General features: G+C 44.8%; 1 protein-coding gene across 2 annotated transcripts in view; it reads left to right on the top strand.

Moving 5' to 3' along the window:
* tnksa (tankyrase, TRF1-interacting ankyrin-related ADP-ribose polymerase a) overlaps positions 1–22,480 on the top strand; it is a 207,568-nt gene that overhangs the window by 57,925 nt on the left and 127,163 nt on the right. The gene's annotated exons all lie outside the window — the stretch shown is intronic.

Consider the following 22,480-nt stretch of genomic DNA (forward strand, 5'->3'; position numbering starts at 1 on the left):
TCACTATATGTGTTAATTCTAGGAAGACTGAACTCCTAAGGGTAGTGGCCAACCATGTTTCTCTTGAATCTGAAGTAGAAACAGGCTTAGAAGCAGAATCCAACAGAGTAGTGTTAGCAAAGATACAATTGAAACAGAGGAAACTTGAATTTGAGGAAAGGGAGAGAGAGAAAGAAGGAGCCTTCCAGCAGGAAGGGGAAGAGAAAGAGAGGGCCTTCCAATTGGGACATGAAGAAAAACAAAGACGGGAGAGGGAACGAGAGAGGGAGAATATTCCGGAAAGAATCCAAAGAGCGAGAGCTGAAGCCGCTTGAGTTAGCTAGGGGTCGACAGAGTAACCCTAGTGAAAGTATGGCCCATATGGAGGATCAGAATGCAGGACTTGGGTACAAGATTGTTAAAACTTGCCCAACTATTTCCAGAATTCAATGAGGAGGATGTGGAAACATTTTTCGTGTCCTTCGAGAAACTGGCAAGGCAGCTAAAATGGGCAGCTGAGACCTGGTCTCTTTTACTGCAAAGCACACTAACGGGAAATGCCCATGAGGTCTATTCCTTGCTGCCAGATGAAAGTTCATCAAGCTACGAACTGATCAAAAATGCTATCCTCGGGGCATATGAATTAGTACCCGAAACCTACCGCCAAAAGTTTAGAGCCCTCAAAAAGCAAGCTAATCAAATCTATCTGGAGTTTGAAAGAAGCAAGCAGCTGGATTTTGACCAGTGGCTGAGGGCTTTAAAAATACAGCTCAGCTATGAGACTCTCAGAAGTAATCCTGTTAGAATTTAAAAACACTCTCCCATTCTCAATAAAAACTCATGTCAAGGAGCAGCAGGTTCAGGGAGCCTGACAAGCGGCTGTTTTGGCTGATGAGTTTGCTTTAATTTTTAAGTCATTCTTGTTGAGTTCTTCCAGGGTAGATCCTTTCCTGATTACCCCCACAAATCCAAAAAAGGACAAAGGGTGGGAAGGTGATAGAAGCTCAGGCAGTCCTGGAAGAGAAACGAAAGTAGGAGACAAGGGGCCTTCCTCTAGTCAAAAAGGAAGGTGCTGTGAACAAGAGTGACCCGGAGACCTGTGTGCTTACATTGTAACAAGGCAGGGCATTTAAAAGCTGACTACTGGAAACTAAAGGGGAAAGGGTTAATCAGTAAACACCCGCTCAGTGAAGACGAGGGCCTGATGGAAAACACGGAATTGGCTGTGGCTTTGACTGCAGTAAGGGTGCTACCCAGGAAGCTTACTACGGCCAGTGCAGGAAAAGTTAATAGGATTCCTGAAGGTTATCAGAGTTTTGCATCCGAAGAGAGAGTAATCCCATATCCCTCGAGTGGGGCAAGCAAGCCCATAGTGATTCCCAGGAACACGGGCCACCAGATCCCTTTTACTGGGAAAAGGCCTGACTTTTCCCCCAGAAAGTGCGGTGAACACCAGAATGGTGGTGAATGGTATTGGAGGGCAGTGTAGGCCTGCACCTGGAATGCGACCTAGTTTCGGGACTGGTGACTGTAGGGTTTGTCCCTAGTTTGCCTGTGTACAGGGTTGTTCTGTGCCTAGGTAATGATCTGGCAGGGGTGAAGGTGGTAGCCCCCCCAGTTGTGAAAGAAAGACTGCAGGAGGTCAGAGAGACAGGGCGGTGGCAGGAGACGGTCTCCTGCAGAGTCCCTGAATATGTAGTGGGTCAGGCCATGATCAAACCAGCTCCCCAGAGGAGACTACATTGGCACTGCAGGCAAATGTGACCATGAGGTCTGCTTGCCTGAGACTTTCTTTGGAAAATTAGGAGACCTGGGGAATGAATTAAATGGATTTTCCCTAGCTAAGGCTCAGCGAGCCACTCCAGTATTAGAGTTAGCACAGGCTGCCCTGTCTGAAAGTGAAGCAGAGGGAGTCCCTGATTGCTACTGTTTCAAGAATGAGGTACTGATGAGGAATTGGAGTTCTCCTCACAGACCTGAGGACAAGCAGTGGACAGAGGCACCAGTTAGTGGTGCCTCAGAGGTACCGGGGAGAACTATCAAGAAGGGCCCGCGAAACTGCAGTGGCTGTACATGCTGGTAGATGAAAGACCAAAGCCCGCATAAGACAGTAGTTTGACTGGCCAAGACTCCACAATCACGTGATGGAGTACTGCAGGAGTTGCCGCATGTGCCAGGTTGAGGGGAAACCCCAAACTACAGTGAAACCTGCACCCCCTAAGTCCTGTACCGGTGTTAGGAGGACCCTCCAACAGAGGGCTGGTGAACTGTAAGGGACCCCTGCCGAGAACAAAAGGGGACAGGCAGACACATGGCTGGCAAAAGTTTAGAAAGAGAAGGAGAAAAAGTGACCCAGAGGGCAGGTTACAGGAAGACCGGGAAGAATCCCACATGAAAACCCCTACCGCCCTGTCAACCAACCCGGAAAAATGTGAAAATTAGACCCCACATCCTCCTATGTAAATGCAGATGCTAGAAGCACCCCACCAGAGTTGCTAACAGCATTTACAGGAGCCTGCAGTGACAAAGAGAGACCTCTAAGGGCAGAGAAGCCGTGAGGGTGATGCCTCACCTAGTCCAAGTATCACAGGAGAATGCAGTTAAGTCTGCACAAATACCTGCAGGGAGGAGTGTCCGAGAGAACAAAGGGGAGAGTAACAGAGACTCCTCCCCCATAGTCAGTGGAAAAGGGAACCACCCATCCCCTGAAGCCAAAAGTCTTTGCATGAATCAGAGAGTTCAGGATAGACCCGCCGCCCCTACTAACTCTCCTGAGCAAAACAAAAGGGGGAAATTAAAGCAGCCCTGGCACCCAGAACAGACCATTTTTAATGAGCTTCAAGATTGGTGAATGAATGGAAATGAATGAGAGCAATGCATGGTTTCTTTCTGTATCTTATATTTCTCTCAAAGTCTGTAATGAAACGTGCCATTTTCTTCAAATTGCATTTCATTCCCCTGGGTGTGGAGGTGTCAGGCATACCCCTCACCTGCCATGACTGAGGCGCACATTATTTCGCCACATAAACAAAAACTTAACATTGCAAACCCTGACTGGAAGGACATTTGCATAGTACCAGACAATGTTGAAACAGTGGGGACCCAGCAGTTGCTTCCCCAATACACAAGTGGTCAAACCAGTTTTAGTCACATGACTAGCTGGCTGGAGGTTTTGAATTTGAACTTCCAGCAAAGGATTTGAACTCAGAACGCCATGTGCTCTTGGACTGAGAACATCTCCTCTCCTGTCTGCCTGCCTCCATCTCTTCCCACGGAACTGACTGTTGTGAAAACACGTGAAACTCAAAGAGAGCAAGGATTCCTACGTGAACAAGGTTTTTAAGAAAGCTACTGGGCTCCAACGAAATGCAAAACCATATCTTCAATCAAGGACTACAGCGAGCTCGAGAAACAGAAACAAGATATTGCCGCAAAGTGTTGTATTTATCTTTTCCTCTGCTCTTTTCTGTCCCTGTCTGCATATATCACGTGTGCATGCTAGCGTGGGCGCATCGTATATCCGTAGGCGTGAACCGTATTAGTTTAAGTTTAAGGTTTAATAAATTTCATCTTTTTGCTTTAAACCGAAGAAAACCTGTTTGTGCCCATTTCTTTACCTTATAATTGGGAATTGTGAACAAGGATTTGCAAAAAAAGGAGCTCAAAACAGTGTGTTAAAAATTAAACTCTGTTACAATAAGACCAGGTAAAGACAACAGAAGACCGCTAGATACATTTTTCACCTGGTCGTAACAGTGGTCTAACTAAATTTAGTAGAACTTCTCAACTTTTCAGTTCTATCCCTCTAAAAATAAATCCTAGTGCTTGGTATGCTTTTTTACAGCCTTATTAACCTGTGTCACTACCTTTAGTGATTTGTGTATTTGTACTCCCAGATCCCTTTGTTCCTGTATGCCATTTAGATTCTTATTTTCCAAGTAATACCTAACAACCGTGTTTTTGTAATACCTCACACTTATCTGTGGTGGAATTACATGCCCATTCTGCAAGCTTATTCAAAGAGGTTTGTGCAACTCGTTCTCATAATTTACCCCTTTAAGCACTGGTATTTTGATGATTCCACGCTGCACCCCCTCCAAGACAAGTATATTTTTCTTGAGTTTCAGTAACCAAAAATGATCCCTTTACATGCTGTCAACTTCCCCTCTTTTGGTATTTGCTGCTTCCCCCACTACCCCCTCCCAAAAAAAAGTGCCTGAAGCCAGTGGTTCAGATAATAAAAGTCATAAATTCCAGTAGAAAAGCAAAATACTGGGGATGATGGAAATCGAAAAGACAAACAGAAAATGTTGGAAATGCTTGGTAGGTCTGGCAGCATCTGTGGAGAGAAACAGAAGTAACATTTAAGGTCTGTGACTGTGCACAAGAGCTGTGTTCAGAACCAACAATCTCCAATGAGAGAGAGTCTAACCACTACTGCTTAACATTTAGTGGCCAACTCTCGCCACCGCACTCCCACAATCACCATCAACATCCTGGGATCACCATTGATCAGAAACTACTGCAGCTGCAACAGCACTCATAAACTCAACACCATCCAGGACAAAGCTGTCTGCTTGATCGCCAGCCCAGGACATTGCTGTCTGCTTGATCACCAGCCTATCCATTACCTTAAAGATTCACTCATTCCGCTACCAACAGCACTATAGCTGTAGTGTGTACGAGCTACAGGATGCGCTGAAGCAACTTCTCAAAGCTTCTTTGACAGCACCTCCCAAACCCATGATCTTTACCACCTGGAATGTCCAAGCCAGCAGGCACATAGGAACACATCACCTCCAAGTTCTCCTCCATGTCACACACCGTCCTGATTTGAACATATATCGTCGTTCCTTCTTCACCATTAAATCAAATCCTGGAACTCCCTGCAACAACACTGCAGGTGTACCTTCACCACATGGACGGCAGTGGTGCGAGAAGGGCAACTCAGAATTGGAAAAAATACTGGCCTAGCCAGCAACGCCCACATCCCAAAAATTAGTAAAAATAAATGATGAAAGCTATAAAGGCACTTAACTATTTGAATTCTGTTGAAAATGGGGATACTTAAATGCCTCTGTGCCCTGTTAACATGCTTGCATCTCAACTATTGTGGGAAGGCTTTTTCCCATAAATATAAATAATATCTTCAAATCTGTTTTTGTAGTTTATTTGAAAAGAGCTCAATCTTTGCATGTTATGAAAGATTTAGTAGCTGCAAGGGCCCCAAGCGACTGTAACTTTGTTAGTTTCAACCTAGTTGTTTTCTGGATTTGTCTCCAGAAGAGCAAAAATACCTCTAGTTGTCAGCTTCACTCTGATTTAGGAAACTAGGTGTCCTGGTGCAGCAGCAAGTGGTGTACTGTGATTGGTTTTTGAAAAGTCAGAGCTTATATTCATATGTAATTCCTGTTTAACCTCCAAATGTTGTGTCAGATTTGCACACTGCAAAAAATATGCAAGCACAAATTTTTCCTGTGGCAAAAACCTAAGAATACTTGTGCTATAGCCATGTTTTTCAAATAGTAATGATATTACATGAAAGATGTAAAAGTCAGTGGAAGTGGGGTGGTGTGAGCTATAGGGGCAGATTTCTGTGAGCAATAGTCTCGCTTCACATTTTTAACTATTTCAGAAATATTCCTAGTTTAAAATACGCTCGATCATAAACATTTTTCTTTGGTCGACTTAGGAAATATGAACTTCCTTGAAAGCAAGCCTTATCGTAAAAAATAATTGAAGATTTTATTTATTTCAAATGCTGTTAATGCTTAGTGTTTACTTCACTCTCTGCACTGATCATATTGTCTCTGACTTGAAACTGTTGCATCAAAAATCCTTTCATTTTTTATAGAAGGTTAATTCTGTTAATAACATAAGCAATGGGAGCAGGAGTAGGCCATACGGTTCCTCGAGCCTTCTCCCCCATTTGGTAAGATTATGGCTGAACCTTTACATCAGCTCCACCTTCCTGCCCATAATTGGAGTACTTCGATTTGTTTTTAGTATAACTCTGTGTGCAATACATTGCCCTTTTCCTGAAAGTTGTGTGTGGTGTTCCTTGTCTTCCTCCTAGAAGGTTACTTTGAGGACTGCCATTTATGTCCTTTTTTGGGGATAGTCAAACAAAATAATTAAGCTTTCTGGTGTGTCCAATCCTGCAGAATCATTTTGCACAGAGAACAGCACAAAGTCTAAGTTGGGTAAGTGGGAATTGATCTCCTCTTCCACAAGTCGGTATAACCCTTGGGAGATCTAACCAGCAAGACAATCCACATTTTGGATCTTAGGGTTGGATTTTCTTGACAGATAGCTGCTACTGCTTCCATATTTTCAGTGCATAAACATATTTCAAAAACTTGGCATTTTGAAGAAAAGTCCACTCCCTAAATTAATTGCTGAGGGGGCCACCGTGGATTGCTCCAGCATTGCATTACATGTTGCATTTGATGCTGTAGCTTTCATTCACACATCACCGCTTGTCTTGTGACCCAATATTGTATTGGGGCCAGTTTCCCATCACCAGAGATGGGGATATTGACCCTTTGGAACTTGAGTAACCTCAGCACGTCACATTTGTTTGGAATTTTCAGGCTGTGCTTAACATTCAGCATTAAAGCTCATTTCCACAAATAAGTCCTCAACTGACAAGGCAGATCCTTTCGAGATGAAGATGGACAGCAGCTGTTTGTTTGGCTTGTCAGATCTTGCCAGTCTGGATTGCTGAAAATCTTGAGAAAATAGTAGAAAAGTTTGTTTCATAACTGGTGAAGCACTTTATGCTGGTGTTTTATGGGTTTGTGGATGATTGGAGGTTTCTTTTGACAACTCGTACAGACCTGATGCCATTGTTGGCATCTGAACCACTTTTAGAAACCAGCTCAGCCTTCAAAAAAAGGAATATTTTCAAACAGCAGACCAACAGCATAATTTAGACTGCAGACTATCAGAAAGTGAGGTTCATTGTGCTGTGCAGCATGCATTGTTTGATTTATTCACTGATCCATTGTATCAGCTACTAAATAATCGTGATGCTTTGGTCTAGTGTAGCATTGTTTATTTTGAAGCCTGTTGGACATGGTGTTGTGTGGCACTACCACCGTGCTACATGGGATAGATTTCGAACCGATCCAGCAATGCAAAACTGGGCATCCATGAGGTGCTGTGGGCCATCAGCAGCAGCAGAGTTGTACTCAACCACAACCTGTCACCTCATGGCCCGACATATCCCCCACTCTACCATTACCATCAAGCCGGGGGACCAACCCTGATTCAATGAAGAGTGCGGGAGGGGATGGCAGGAGCAGCACCAGGCATACCTCAAAATGAGGTGTTTTACGTTTTTTTAATTCATCCATGGGATGTGGCTGTCGCTGGCCAGGCCAGCATTTATTGCCCATCACTAATTGCCCTTGAGAAGGTGGTGGTGAGCTGCCTTCTTGAACCCCTGCAGTCCATGTGGGTTAGGTACACCCACAGTGCTGTTCGGAAGGGAGTTCCAGGATTTTGACCCAGTGACAGAACAGTGATATCGTTCCAAGTCAGGATGGTGTGTGACTTAGAGGGGAACTTGCAGGTGGTGATGTTCCCATGCATTTGCTGCCCTTGTCCTTCTAGTTGTTAGAGGTTGTGGGTTTGGAAGGTACTGCCTAAGGAGCCTTGGTGTGTTGTTGCAGTGCATCTTGCAGATGGTACACCCTGCTGCCACTGTGCGTCGGTGTTGGAAGGAGTGAATGTTTGTGGATGGGGTGCCAATCAAGCGGGCTGCTTTGTCCTGGATGGTGTCGAGCTTCTTGAGTGTTGTTGGAGCTGCACCCATCTAGGCAAGTGGAGAGTACTCCATCACACTCCTGACTTGTGCCTTGTAGTTGGTGGACGGGCTTTGGGGTGTCAGGTGGTGAGTTATTCGCCGCAGGATTCCTAGCCTCTGACCTGCTCTTGTAGCCACGGTATTTACATGGCCAAAGTGATTCCTGACAACGCAGCCGGCCACTGATATCAGGCTGCGCCAAGGTACGCACATGCACAGATGGTTTCCTGCTCTCTGCTCGTGCGCTGCATTCCGACTTGCCAGGACTGGTTAGCGCATGCGCTGATGATGTCATCGCATGACGTGTGCATCTTTGGGCAACGCGCCTGGTCGGCCTCTGCGCATGCTCTTTACGCGTACAGACCTGTGCTCCAGAACTTTCCGCGCCCCTAGCCAAGCTGTTCCAGTACAGCTATAACACCGGCATCTACCCTGCAATGTGGAAAATTGCCCAGGTGTGTCCTGTATACGAAAAGCAGGACACATCCAACCAGGCCAATTACCGCCCCAGCAGTCTACTCTCAATCGTCAGTAAAGTGATGGTAGGTGTTATTGACAGTGCTATCAAGTAGCACTTGCTTAGCAATAACCTGCTCAGTGACGCTAAGTTTGGGTTCCGCCAGGGCCACTCGGCTCCAGACCTCGTTACAGCCTTGGATCAAACATGGACAAAAGAGCTGAACTCGAGGTTAGGTGAAAGTGACTGCCCTTGACATCAAGGCAGCATTTGACAGAGTATGGCATCAAGGAGCCCTAGCAAAACTGGAGTCAGTGGGAATTGGGGAAAACTGTTCGCTGGTTGGAGTCCTACCTAGCGCAAAGGAAGATGGTTGTGATTGTTGGAGGTCAATCATCTGAGCTCCAGGGCATCACTGCAGGAGTTCCTCAGGGTAGTGTCCTAGACCCAACCATCATCAGCTGCTTCATCAATGACCTTCCTTCAATAATAAGGTCAGAAGTGGGGATGTTCGCTGATCATTGCACAATGTTCAGCACCATTCGCGACTCTTCAGATACTGAAGCAGTCCGTATAGAAATGCAACAAGACCTGGACAATATCCAGGCTTGGGCTGATGAATGGCAAGGAACATTTACGCCACACAAGTGCCTGGCAATGACCATCTCCAACTAGAGAGAATCTAGCCATCTCCCCATGACATTTAGTGGCATTACGATCGCTGAATCCCCCACTATCAACATTCTGGGGGTTACCATTGACCAGAAACTGAACTGGAGTAGCCCTATAAACACCTTGGCTACAAGAACAGGTCAGAGCCTTGGAATGCTGCGGCGAGTAACTCACCACCTGACTCCCCAAAGCCTGTCCACCATCTACAAGGCACAAGTAAGGAGTGTGATGGAGTACTCTCCACTTGCCTCGATGGGTGCAGTTCCAACAACACTCAAGAAGCTCGACACCATCCAGGACAAAGCAGCTCACTTGACTAGCACTCCATCCACAAACATTCACTTATTCCAACACCTACGCACAGTGGCAGCAGTGTGTACCATCTACAAGATGCACTGCAGCAATGCACCAAGACTCCTTAGACAGCACCTTCCAAACCTGCGACTCTACCAACTAGAAGAACAAGGGCAGCAGATGCATGGGAACACCACCACCTGCAAGTTCCCCTCCAAGTCGCACACCATCCTGACTTGGAACTATATCGCCGTTCCTTCACTGCCGCTGGGTCAAAATCCTGGAACTCCCTTCCTAACAGCACTGTGGGTGTACCTACCCCGCATGGACTGCAGCGGTTCAAGAAGGCAGCTCACCACCACCTTCTCGAGTAAGTAGGGATGGGCAATAAATGCTGGCCTGGCCAGTGATGCCTTCATCCCATGAATGAATTAAAAAAAAAAAAAAATTCTCCTCATCTCCGTTCTAAAAAGCATACTCCGTTTCCTGAGACTGTGACCCCTGGTTCTGGACTCCCCAGCCATCGGGAAAATCCTCCCTGCATCTAGCCTGTCTAGTCCTATTAAAATTCTATAGGTTTCTATGAGATCCCCTCTCATTCTTCTAAACTCTCGTGAATATAGGCCTAGTTGACCCAATCTCTCCTCATACGTCAACCCTGCCTTCCCAAGAATCAGCCTAGTAAATCCTCTTTGCACTCCCTCCATGGCAAGAACATCCTTCCTCAGATAAGGAGACCAAAACTGCACACAGTACTCCAGATGTGGTCTCACCAAGGCCCTGTATAACTGCAGTAAGAGATCCTTGCTCCTGTACTGAAATCCTTGGTCCTGTACTGATGCTGCAATGTAGCAATAAAGGAGGATGTAGTAGCGATATTGGATAGGATAAAACTAGAAAAAGAGGAGGTACTTATAAGGTTGGCAGTACCCAATGTAGAAATATCATTCGATCCATACAGAATGCATCTGAGATTACTGAGGGAAGTAAGGGTGGAGATTGTGGAGGCTCCGGCCACAATCTTCCAATGCTCCTTAGTTATAGGGTTGGTACCAGAGAACTGGAGGATTGCAAATGTTCTACCCCTGTTCAAAAAAAAAAAGGATAAAGCCAGCAATTACAAGCCAGTAAGCCTAATATGTGTCATGGAGAAACTTTTAGAGACAATGATCTGGGACAAAATTAGTTGGCACTTGAAATAAGGGCTAATAAAAAAAAGTATTTTTTTTAACAAGGCAATCATGTTTGACTAAATTGGTTGAGCTCTTTGATGATGTAATGGGCAGGGTTAATGAGGGTAATGTGAGGGGGACGGTAGCATAGTACTAATGTTACTGGGCTAGTAATCAAGAGGCCCAGACTATTGAAGGGTCACTGACCTGAAACGTTAACTCTGCTTCTCTCTCCACAGATGCTGCCAGACCTGCTGAGTATTTCCAGCATTTCTTGTTTTTATTTTAGGCCCAAACTAATGTACTGGCGACATGAGATCAAATCCTACCACAGCAGCTGGGATAAATTGAATTCAATTAATTAATAAATCTGGAATAAAATGTTAGTCATTAATAATCATGAAACTGCTGGATTGTCATAAAACCCCATCTGGTTCAGTCATGTCCTTCTGGGGAAGACATCTGCCGTCCTTACCCAGTGTGGCCTACATATGACTCCAGACCAACAGCAAGGTGGTTGACTCTTAACTGCCCTCTGAAATGGCTGAGCAAGCCACTCAGTTCAAGGGCAATTAGGGGTGAGCAATAACTGCTGACCTTGTTGTGTATATGGGCTTTCAAAGGCATTTGATAAAGTGCTACAGTATAGACTTGTTAACATTAAAGCCCAGTGTGGATATGATATTCTCTAAATTACAGAAAGGAAGTCATGGTGGCCTGTTCTTTTTCACCCTGAGCTGTGGTGTGCCCCCAGGGCTAGAATTAGGACCATTGTCCTTGTTAATATGTTGGCCTGGACTTGTGTACGCAGGGTATAATTTCCAAGATTGTCGATGACGCGTAACTTTACTGCATTATCTAATGTGAAGGATAGTTACAGGCTTCAGGAGGACATGGACTGGTGAAATGGGCAGATACTTGACGTGTAATTCATTGCAGAGAAGTGTGAATTAGTACATGTTGATGGGAAGAATAAGGAGAGACGATGTAAACGAAGTGGCAGAATTTTAAAGGGAGTGGAGAAACAAAGGAACCTGAGGGTATACATACACAAACCTTTGTAGGCAGCAGGATAAGTTAAGGCTGTTTAATTAGAGCAAAAGCAAAGATTGTATGTTAAATCTTTATCAAACACTGGTTAGGCCTCAACTGGAGTATTGTGTTCAATTCTGACCACACTTTGAGATGTCAAGACCCTGGAGAAGATACCATGATAATTCATGGGGTCTGGAATCAATGTTGGAAGAACCAGCGCCACTCCCTCCCGACTGTATACCATTGTGCAGCCACCTCTGGTGGGTCTGTCCTGCCAATAGGTCAGGGCGTAACCAAGGATTAGTGATGGAGGAGTCTGGGACATTGGCTGAAAGGTATGATTCTATATAATTTTAATAAAAGTTCTGTTTAAGAGTGAAGAGTAGCTCCTTTTTTAAAATAAATACGCGATAGGGAGGGGGATAAAAAAGAAGGGGGAGTGGCAGTTTTGATCAAGGAAACTATTACAGCTGTGAGGAGGGATGATATGTTGGAAGGTTGATCAAATGAGGCCATATGGATTGAGCAAAAAAGGGACAATCACATTGCTGGGAGTGTACTGTAGACCCCCAAACAGTCAGAGGCAGATAGAAGAGCAGATATGTAGGCAAATCTCTGAGAGGTGCAAGAACAATAGGGCAGTAATAGTAGGGGACTTTAACTACCCCAATATTAACTGGGATAGTTTTAGTGTGAAAGGAATTGAGGGAGCAGAATTCTTGAGGTGCACTCAGGAGAACTTTATTATCCAGTATGTAGCAAGTCCAACAAGAGAGGGCGCCGTTTTAGACTTAATTTTAGGAAATGAAGATCGGCAGGTAGAAAGAGTGGCAGTGGGAGAGCATTTTGGTGGTAGTGATCATAATTCAGTCAGTTTTAACATAATTATGGAAAAGGAGAGAGATAGAACAGGAGTTAGAGTTCTCAATTGGGGCAAGGCCAATTTTACTAAACTGAGGAGTGATTTCGAGAAAGTGGACTGGAAACAGCTACTTGACGGTAAATCAATGTCAGAACAGTGGGAGGCATTCAAAGAGGAGATTCACCGGGTTCAGAGTAAACCTGTTCCCACAAAGAAAAAGGGTGAGACGGCCAAAACTAGAACCCCATGGATGTCAAGCAACTTACCGGGTAAGATAAGGCAGAAAAGGAAAGCTTATGTCCGACACTGAGAACTCAATACTACAGAAAGCTGAGAGGCGTATAGAAAATAGAGGGGTGAAATCAAAAAGGAAATCAGGAAAGCAAAGCGAGGGCATGAAAGAATATTGGCAAGCAAAATCCAGGTGAACCCAAAGATGTTTTATCAATACATTAAGAGTAAGAGGATAACTAAAGAGAGAGTAGGGCCCATAAAAGACCAAAACGGTAACCTCTGTATAGGGCCAGAAGATGTTGGTATGGTTCTTAATGAATACTTTGCGTCTGTCTTAACAAAAGAGGGGGACAATGCAGATAATGTGGTTGAGGAGGATGTGAAGTATTGGATGTGATAAACATAGGGAGAGAGGAAGTATTAATGGGATTAGCATCCTTGAAAGTTGATAAATCAGCAGGGCCAGATGAAATGTACCCTAGGCGAGAGAGGAAATAGCAGAAGCTCTGACCATCATTTTCCAGTCCTCACTGGATACAGGTGTGGTGCTGGAGGATTGGAGAGCTGCTAACATTGTACCTCTGTTTAAAAAGGGAGCGAAGGGTAGACGGAATACTTACAGGCCAGTCAGTCTAGCCTCAGGAGTGGGCAAATTTTTGGAATCTATTCTGAGAGAGGATAAACTGCCACTTAGAAAGGCACAGGTTAATCAAGGATAGTCAGCATGGATTTGTTAAGGGAAGATCTTGTTTGACCAACTTGCCCGAATTTTTTGAAGAAGTAACGAGATAGATGAGGGTAGTACAGTTGATGTGGTCTACCTGGATTTTAGCGAGGCTTTTGACAAGGTCCCACCTAGCAGACTGGTTAAAAAAATAAAATCCTCTGGGATCCAGGGAAATGCAGCAAGGTGGATACAAAATTGGCTCAGTGGCAGGAAACAAAGGGTAATTGTTTACTGGTGTTTTTTGTAACTGGAGGGTTGGTTCCAGTGGCGTTCCACAGGGCTCCGTACTGGGTCCCCTGCTTTTTGTGGTATATATTAACGATTTGGATGTAAATGTCGGGAGCATGATCAAGAAGTTTGCGGATGACACAAAGATTGGTCGTGTGGTAGATAGCGAGGAGGATAGCTGTAGGCTGCGGGAAGGTATTGATGGTCCAGTCGGATGGGCAGAAAAGTGGCAGATTGAATTCAACTTGGAGAACTGTTTGGTGAAGAGGTTGGGGAGGTCAAACAATGTAAAGGAATACACGATTAATGGGAAAATACTGAGAAGTGTAAAGGAAGTGAGGGATCTTGGATTGAATGTCCACAGATCCCTGAAGGTAGCCATAGAGGTCGATAAGGTGGTTAGAAGGCATATTGGAATCCTTTCCTTTATTAGCCGAGGTATAGAATACAAGAGCAGGAAGGCTATGCTGGAACTGTATAACTCATTGGTTAGGCTACAACTTGAGTACTGTGTGCAGTTCTTGTCACCTCATTACAGAAAGGATACAAGGATGTAATTGCACTAGAGAGTGTACAGAGGAGATTATGAGGATGCTGCCAGGACTGGAAAAATGCAGTTATGAGGAAAGATTGGATAGGCTGGGGTTGTTCTCCTTGGAACAGAGATGGCTGAGGGAAGATCTGATTGATTGAAATGTGCAAAATTTTGAGGGCCCTAGATAGAGTGGAAGTGAAGGGGCATGGATTTAAAAATTAGAGGGGAGATGAGGAAAAGTTTTTTCACTGAGGCTGGTGGGGGTCTGGAACTCACTGCCTGAAAGGGTAGTTGAGGCAGAAACCCTCAACTCATTCAAGAAGAGGCTGGATATGCACCTCAAGTGCTGTAATCTTCAGGGCTACAGACCAAATGCTGGAAGGTGGGATTAGAATAGGTGGATCGTTTTTCAGCCGGCACAGACACAATGGGTCAAGTGGCCTCTTCCTGTGACTTAAACTTTCTATGATTCTATGAAATAAAAATACAAATGCGACAGAACTGAAAATAAGACCACAGTTAACAGGGCTGAATTGTTAACAAATGAACCTACAGACAAGCAGTGGGCAAACAGTACTGAAAGGAGCATTTGGTCTGATGTAAAACCAGTACATGTGCCCAACTTCTATAATTTCACCAATTCTGATGACAGATCATCGACCTGAACCGCTAACTCTGTTTCTCTACCCACAGATGCTGCCGGACCCGCTGAGTATTTCCAGCATTTTCTGTTTTATTGCTTACTCTTTGGCGCTTAACTCTACCCATGGTGATTCCAATGCCCGATCACCCTTCCTGAGATTCTACTGCGGTAATTGTGTCTTTCATCAACTACTTCCCTCCTTTCCCAAAGAATGAAGAAATAAGATTAGATTAGATTAGAGATACAGCACTGAAACAGGCCCTTCGGCCCACCGAGTCTGTGCCGAACATCAACCACCCATTTATACTAATCCTATATTCCTACCAAACATCCCCATCTGTCCCTATATTTCCCTACCACCTACCTATACTAGTGACAATTTATAATGGCCAATTTACCTATCAACCTGCAAGTCTTTTGGCTTGTGGGAGGAAACCGGAACACCCGGAGAAAACCCACGCAGACACAGGGAGAACTTGCAAACTCCACACAGGCAGTACCCAGAATTGAACCCGGGTCCCTGGAGCTGTGAGGCTGCGGTGCTAACCACTGCGCCACTGTGCCGCCCAGGTGGGACAAAACCATGGAGGGGTTTGTAGACAAGGACAAAGATTTAGAATGGACCATGTTGGGGACAAGAAGCCACATTGGGTGATGTGTCATTGGGAATTAGTGCAGCATAAGATATGTATGACAGTTTTGGACAAGTTGGAGTTTGGGGAGGCTAGCAGGCGTACCAGCCAGGAGAAAATTAGAGTATTTGATTTGGTGATGGCCAAGGCATGTATAAGGATTATAGCACCAGTAGGCAGAGGCCAGTATTGTTGCAAAAGTTGAAGTAAGTAAGGTTATTTTCTTAGATAATATTTCAGATGTTCCTCTAACCTGGATGCTTTTTGTCTGCCCTTTATGCTTTCACAAGGTTGCTGATGACTTCATTCTGATTCTGCTTCCTCTCTCCTTCACCCTATCAAATTTATGGCTATTAACCTGAAAAAAAGAGAGTTTTCTGGTGCAATTTTGTGGTTGATGACTTAGTTTGTGGGTGGGTATGATGTTTGGTTAATCTCTGATTTATAAATGAATTTCTGAAAGAGATGGTTATTACCCTGCTCTTTTGTCTCTGCAAGGAGAGTTACATTTTTAAAGAAGTGGTGTAAAGGTTGGGAAACACTGACAGGATGAGGGGGCCTTGATGGGCTTGTTGCTCTTTTCTTTCTCTTTTTGTATTTCATATGTCAGATTGTTCAGGCATTTCACAATAGTTAATTGCATACAGTTAGTGTCAGCCAAGGCTCAGTTGGTAGCACTCGCCTGAGTCAGAAGGTGAAAGGTTCAAGTCCCACTCTAGAGACTTGAGCACAAAAATCTAGGCTGACACACCAGTGCAATACTGAAGGAGTGCTGTACTGTTGGAGCTGATGTCTTTCAGATGAGACGTTGGACTAAGCCTCTATCTGCTCTCAGGTGGATGTAACAGATTTAATGACATTATTTAGAAGAAGAGTAAGGGAGTTATCCTCGACATTGTGATCAAACTTGCTGACAAGGGTGGTGCTGTTGTTGTCTTGCGTATCGACCTCTAACTTCCAGAGGCTGAGTGCCAACTCCCTCACTACTTTCTACCTCCCCGGACTATGACCCCACCACTGAACATCAAGCTACTGTCCACAGGACTGTCACTGACCTCATCTCCTCCAGCGATCTTCCCTGTACAGCGTCCAACCTCATAGTCCCGCATCCCCGGACAGCCCACTTCTACCTCCTTCCCAAAATCCACAAACAGGACTGTCCTGGCAGACCCATTGTTTCAGCCTGTTCCTGCCGCACTGAACTTATTTCTTCCTATCTTGACTCTATCTTTTCTCCGCTGGTCCAGTCTCTTCCCACCTAAATCCGCGACTCTTCTGACGCCCTACATCATTTTGACAGTTTCCAGTTTCCTGGCCCTAACCACCGCCTCTTCACTATGGACATCCAATCTCTCTGCATCTCCATCCCCTACCAGGACGGTCTGAGGGCTCTCCGCTTCTTCCTTTAACAGAGGCCCAACCAGTCCTGATCCACCACCACCCTCCTCTGCCTGGCTGAACTTATTCTCACATTGAACAACTTCTCCTTCAACTCCACTCACTTCCTTCAAGTAAAAGGTGATGCTATGGGTACCCGCTTGGGTTCTATTTATGCATGTCTTTTTGTCGCATATGTCAAACATCCCTTGTTCTAGTCCTATTTTGCTTCCAATTTCCACCCTTCTCACTTTTACATGGTCCATCTCCGACACTTCTCTTCCCCTCCTCGACTTCTCTGTCTCCATCTGTGGGGATAGGCTGTCCACTAATATTCATTATAAGCCCACCGACGCCCACAACTACCTTGAGTACACTTCTTCACACCCTGCCTCCAGTTTCTCCGCCTCTGATGCATCTGCTCTGATGATGCAGCCTTCCACAACATCGCTTCTGATATGTCTTCCTTTCTCCTCAACCAAGGATCTTCGCCCCCACCCCACTGTGGTTGACAGGGCCATCAACCTTGTCCGGCACATTTCCCACACTTCTGCCCTCACCCCTTCCCCTCCCTCCCAGAACCGCGACAGGGTTCTACCCCACCAGCCTCCACATCCAAAGGATCATCCTTCGCCATTTCCGCCACCTCCAGTGTGATGCCACTACCAAACGCATCTTCCCCTGTCAGCATTTCGAAGGGATCGTTCCCTCCGCAACACCTTGGTCCACTCCTCCATTACCCCCGACACCTCATCCCCTTCCCATGCAATCGCAGGAGGTGTAATACCTGCCCTTTTACCTCCTCTCTCCTCGCTATCTAAGGCCCCAAACACTCCTTTCAGGTGAAGCAGTGTTATTTGTATTTCTTTCAATTTGGTATACTGTATTTGCTGCTCACAGTGCAGTCGTCTGTATGCTGGGGAGACCAAACGCAGATTGGGTGAGCGCTTTGCGGAACACCTCTGCTCAGTCCGAAATCATGACCCCAAGCTTCCGGTTGCTTGCCATTTCAACACTCCGCCCTGCTCTCATGCCAACATTTCTGTCTTTGGCCTGCTTCAGTGCTCCAGTGAACATCAACGTAAGGTCGAGGAGCAGCACCTGATCTTTCGATTAGGCACTTTATAGCCTTGCGGACTGAACATTGAGTTCAATAACTTCAGAGCATGGCTGGCCTTTTTACAAAAATATTTCATTATTTTTTAAACCATGTGCCTACTGCAGCTCCTAATTCATCTGTTCGTATGTACATTGCAATATTGATGAAACCTCAAAATTACTTCATGGTTGTAAAGTGCTTTGGAACATCCTGAGGTTGTGAAATATGCTATATAAATGCAAATCTTTAATTAGAGTCATAGAGTAATACAGCACAGAAACAGGCCCTTCGGCCCATCGTGTCTGTGCCTACCATCCAGTACCCAACTATTCTAATCCCATATTCCTGCACTTGGTCCGTAACCTTGTATGCCACGGCGCTTCAAGTGCTCATCTAAGTACTACTTAAATGTTGTGAAGGTTCCTGCCTCCACCACCTCTTCAGGCAGTGCGTTCCAGATTCCAACCACCCGCTGGGTGAAAATATTTTTCCTCAACTCTCCTCTAAACCTCCTACCCCTTACCCTAAATCTGTGCCCCCTGGTTCTTGACCCCTCCGCTAAGGAAAAAGTTTCTTCCTATCTAACCTATCAATGCCCCTCATAATCATGTACACCTCAATCATGTCCCCCCTCAGCCTTCTCTGCTCCAAGGAAAACAACCCTCGCCTTTTCAGTTTCTCTTCATAGCTGAAATTCTCCAGCCCAGGCAACATCCTGGTGAATCTCCTCTGCATGCTCTCCAGTGCAATCACACCCTTCCTATAGTGTGGCGACCAGAACTGTGCACAGTACTTCAGCTGTGGCCGAACTAGTGTTTTATACAGCTCCATCATAACCTCCCTGCTCTTATATTCTATGCCTCGGCTAATAAAGGCAAGTATCCCATATGCCTTCCTAATTAGAATTAGAATATTACAGCGCAGTACAGGCCCTTCGGCCCTCGATGTTGCGCCGATCATCTGACCTACACTATTCCATTTACATCCATATGTCTATCCAATGACCACTTAAATGCCCTTAAAGTTGGCGAGTCTACTACTGTTGCAGGCAGGGCGTTCCACGCCCCTACTACTCTCTGCGTAAAGAAACTACCTCTGACATCTGTCCTATATCTTTCACCCCTCAACTTAAAGCTATGTCCCCTCGTGTTTGCCATCCTCATCCGAGGAAAAAGACTCTCACTATCCACCCTATCTAACCCTCTGATTATCTTGTATGTCTCTATTAAGTCACCTCTCCTCCTCCTCCTCTCTAACGAAAACAACCCCAAGTCCCTCAGCCTTTCCTCGTAAGACCTTCCTTCCATACCAGGCAACATCCTAGTAAATCTCCTCTGCACCCTTTCCAAAGCTTCGACATCCTTCCTATAATGCGGTGACCAGAACTGCACGCAATACTCCAGGTGCGGCCTCACCAGAGTTTTGTACAGCTGCATCATGACCCCGTGGCTCTGAAACTCGATCCCCCTACTAATAAAGGCTAACACACCATATGCCTTCTTAACAGCCCTATTAACCTGGGTAGCAACTTTCAGGGATTTATGTACCTGGATACCAAGATCTCTCTGCTCATCTACACTACCAAGAATCTTCCCATTAGCCCAGTACTCTGCATTGCTGTTACTCCTTCCAAAGTGAATCACCTCACACTTCTCCGCATTAAACTCCATTTGCCATCTCTCAGCCCAGCTCTGCAGCCTATCTATGTCCCTCTGTACCCTACAACACCCTTCGACACTATCCACAACTCCACCGACCTTCGTGTCATCCGCAAATTTACTAACCCACCCTTCTACACCCTCATCCAGGTCGTTTATAAAAATGACAAACAGCAGTGGTCCCAAAACAGAACCTTGCGGTACACCACTAGTAACTAAACTCCAGGATGAACATTTGCCATCAACCACCACCCTCTGTCTTCTTTCAGCTAGCCAATTTCTGATCCAAAGCTCTAAATCACCTTCAACCCCATACTTGCGTATTTTCTGCAATAGCCTACCGTGGGGAACCTTATCAAACGCCTTACTGAAATCCATATACACCACATCCACGGCTTTACCCTCATCCACCTGTTTGGTCACCTTCTCGAAAAACTCAATAAGGTTTGTGAGGCACGACCTACCTTTCACAAAACCGTGCTGACTATCGCAAATGAACTTATTCTTTTCAAGATGATTATAAATCCTATCTCTTATAACCTTTTCCAACATTTTACCCACAACCGAAGTAAGGCTCACAGGTCTATAATTACCAGGGCTGTCTCTACTCCCCTTCTTGAACAAGGGGACAACATTTGCTATCCTCCAGTCCTCCGGCACTACTCCTGTCGACAATGACGACTTAAAGATCAACAACAACGGCTCTGCAATCTCCTCCCTGGCTTCCCAGAGAATCCTAGGATAAATCCCATCTGGCCCAGGGGACTTATCTATTTTCACTCTTTCCAAAATTGCTAACACCTCCTCCTTGTGAATCTCAATCCCATCTAGCCTAGTAGGCTGTATCTCAGTAATCTCCTCGGCAACATTTTCTTTCTCTACTGTAAATACTGACGAAAAATATTCATTTAACGCTTCCCCTATCTCCTCTGATTCCGCACACAACTTCCCACTACTATCCTTGATTGGCCCTGTTCTAACTCTTATCATTCGTTTATTCCTGATATACCTATAGAAAGCCTTAGGGTTTTCTTTGATCCTATCCGCCAATGACTTCTCGTGTCCTCTCCTTGCTCTTCTTAGCCCTCCCTTTAGATCCTTCCTGGCTAGCTTGTAACTCTCAAGCGCCCTAACTGAGCCTTCACGTCTCATCCTAACATAAGCCGCCTTCTTCCTCTTGACAAGCTCTTCAACTTCTTTAGTAAACCACGGCTCCCTTGCTCGACAACTTCCTCCATATCTACCTGTGCTGCTACCTTCAGTGATCTATGGACAAGTACACCAAGGTCCCTTTGACCTTCTGTACTTCCTAGGGTCCTATCATCCATTGTATATTCCCTTGCCTTGTTAGCCCTCCCAAAATGCATTACCTCACACTTTTCAGGATTAAATTCCATTTGTCACTGCTCTGCCCATCTTACCAGCCCATCTATATCTCCCTGTAATCTAAGGATTTCCTCCTCACTGTTTACAACACCACCAATTTTGGTGTCATCTGCGAACTTACTGATCATACCTCCTATATTCACGTCTAAATCATTAATGTACACTACAAACAGCAAGGGTCCCAGCACCAATCCCTGTGGTACACCACTGGTCACAGGCTTCCAATCGCAGAAACAACCCTCGACCATTACCCTTTGCCTCCTGCCACTAAGCCAATTTTGGATCCAGTTTGTCAAATTGCCCTGGATCCCATGGGCTCTTACCTTCGTAACCAATCTCCCATGCGGGACCTTATCAAAAGCCTTACTGAAGTCCATGTAGACTACATCAACTGCTTTACCCACATCGACACATCTAGTCACCTCGAAAAATTCAATCAAGTTAGTTAGACACGATCTCCCCTTGACAAAGCCATGCTGACTATCCCTGATTATTCCCTGCCTCTCCAAGTGGAGATTAATCCTGTCCCTCAGAATGTTTTCCAATAGTTTCCCAACCACTGATGTTAGACTCACCGGCCTGTAATTACCTGGTTTATCCCTGCTACCCTTCTTGAATTATGGTACCACGTTCGCTGTCCTCCAGTCCTCTGGTACCTCTCCTGTGGCCAGAGAGGATTTGAAAATTTGTGTCAAAGCTATCTCCTCCCTTGCCTCACATAACAGCCTGGGATACATCTCATCTGGGCCTGAGGATTTATCCACTTTTAAGCCCACTAAACAGCTAAAAGTTCCTCCCTTTCAATGCTAATATGTTCAATGCATATGTATATGTAAGACCAACGGGTACAAAAGTAGCCACAATGTTAATGCTGCTGTTGCCTGATTACTGCTATTTTGGTGCATCCTTTTTATAATTGGACCACAGCAATGTAGCTATGTTTGCACCTCTGATCTGAGTGTGAGACAGTTGACACAGGCTGCTGTTGGGTTGACTATCTGGTTTAAGTCAAGAAAAGAACTTCAGTTTCAGTATTTGGTCATATTGACAAGAAGCTGCAGATGAGAAATTGTTTGCTTGTTTTATGATTATAGTTTTTATGAACATTGAATTGCTTTGGCATGACACCAAATATTAAAATGGGCACATATTAAAATCTAGATCGTTCAATACTGTTAAATTCAGAATGTGAATAATATTAAATGCAAAATTTCTGAGGTACTGTAGGATAGGAGAACTGATTGAACTTCAAAAGGATAACGCCAAAATAAGAAATGTACTATTGATATACTAAAAAATCAAACTAATTTTTTGAAAAAACATTTTATATTCTATATTCAGTTAAATTCTTCCAATGTAAAGAATCAACTACATTTTGATACAGTCGCACTGGCATTGTGTAAATTCTATTTAAAAACATATCTTCTGGTTTTTCTTAGACTCACTAAATTTTAAAAAAAATTCTTTTTTCAATATATTTCTTCTACACCTAAGGTAATTTCCATGACACTTTTTGACAAAGCCAAAGCTCAGGGAACCTGTGTCACCATGGTTACCATCTTCATTCTGGTATTTTGTGTAAAGAAAGTATCACCACCTCTTCTAGAAAATTAGCCTCTGCATAAGTGTATGTAAACGTGTGAGCGCATATGCTATGCAGCAATAGATAGAAATCCCCAT

This window comes from Heterodontus francisci, chromosome 4 (assembly GCF_036365525.1).
Source record: "Heterodontus francisci isolate sHetFra1 chromosome 4, sHetFra1.hap1, whole genome shotgun sequence".
Lineage (NCBI taxonomy): Eukaryota > Metazoa > Chordata > Chondrichthyes > Heterodontiformes > Heterodontidae > Heterodontus > Heterodontus francisci.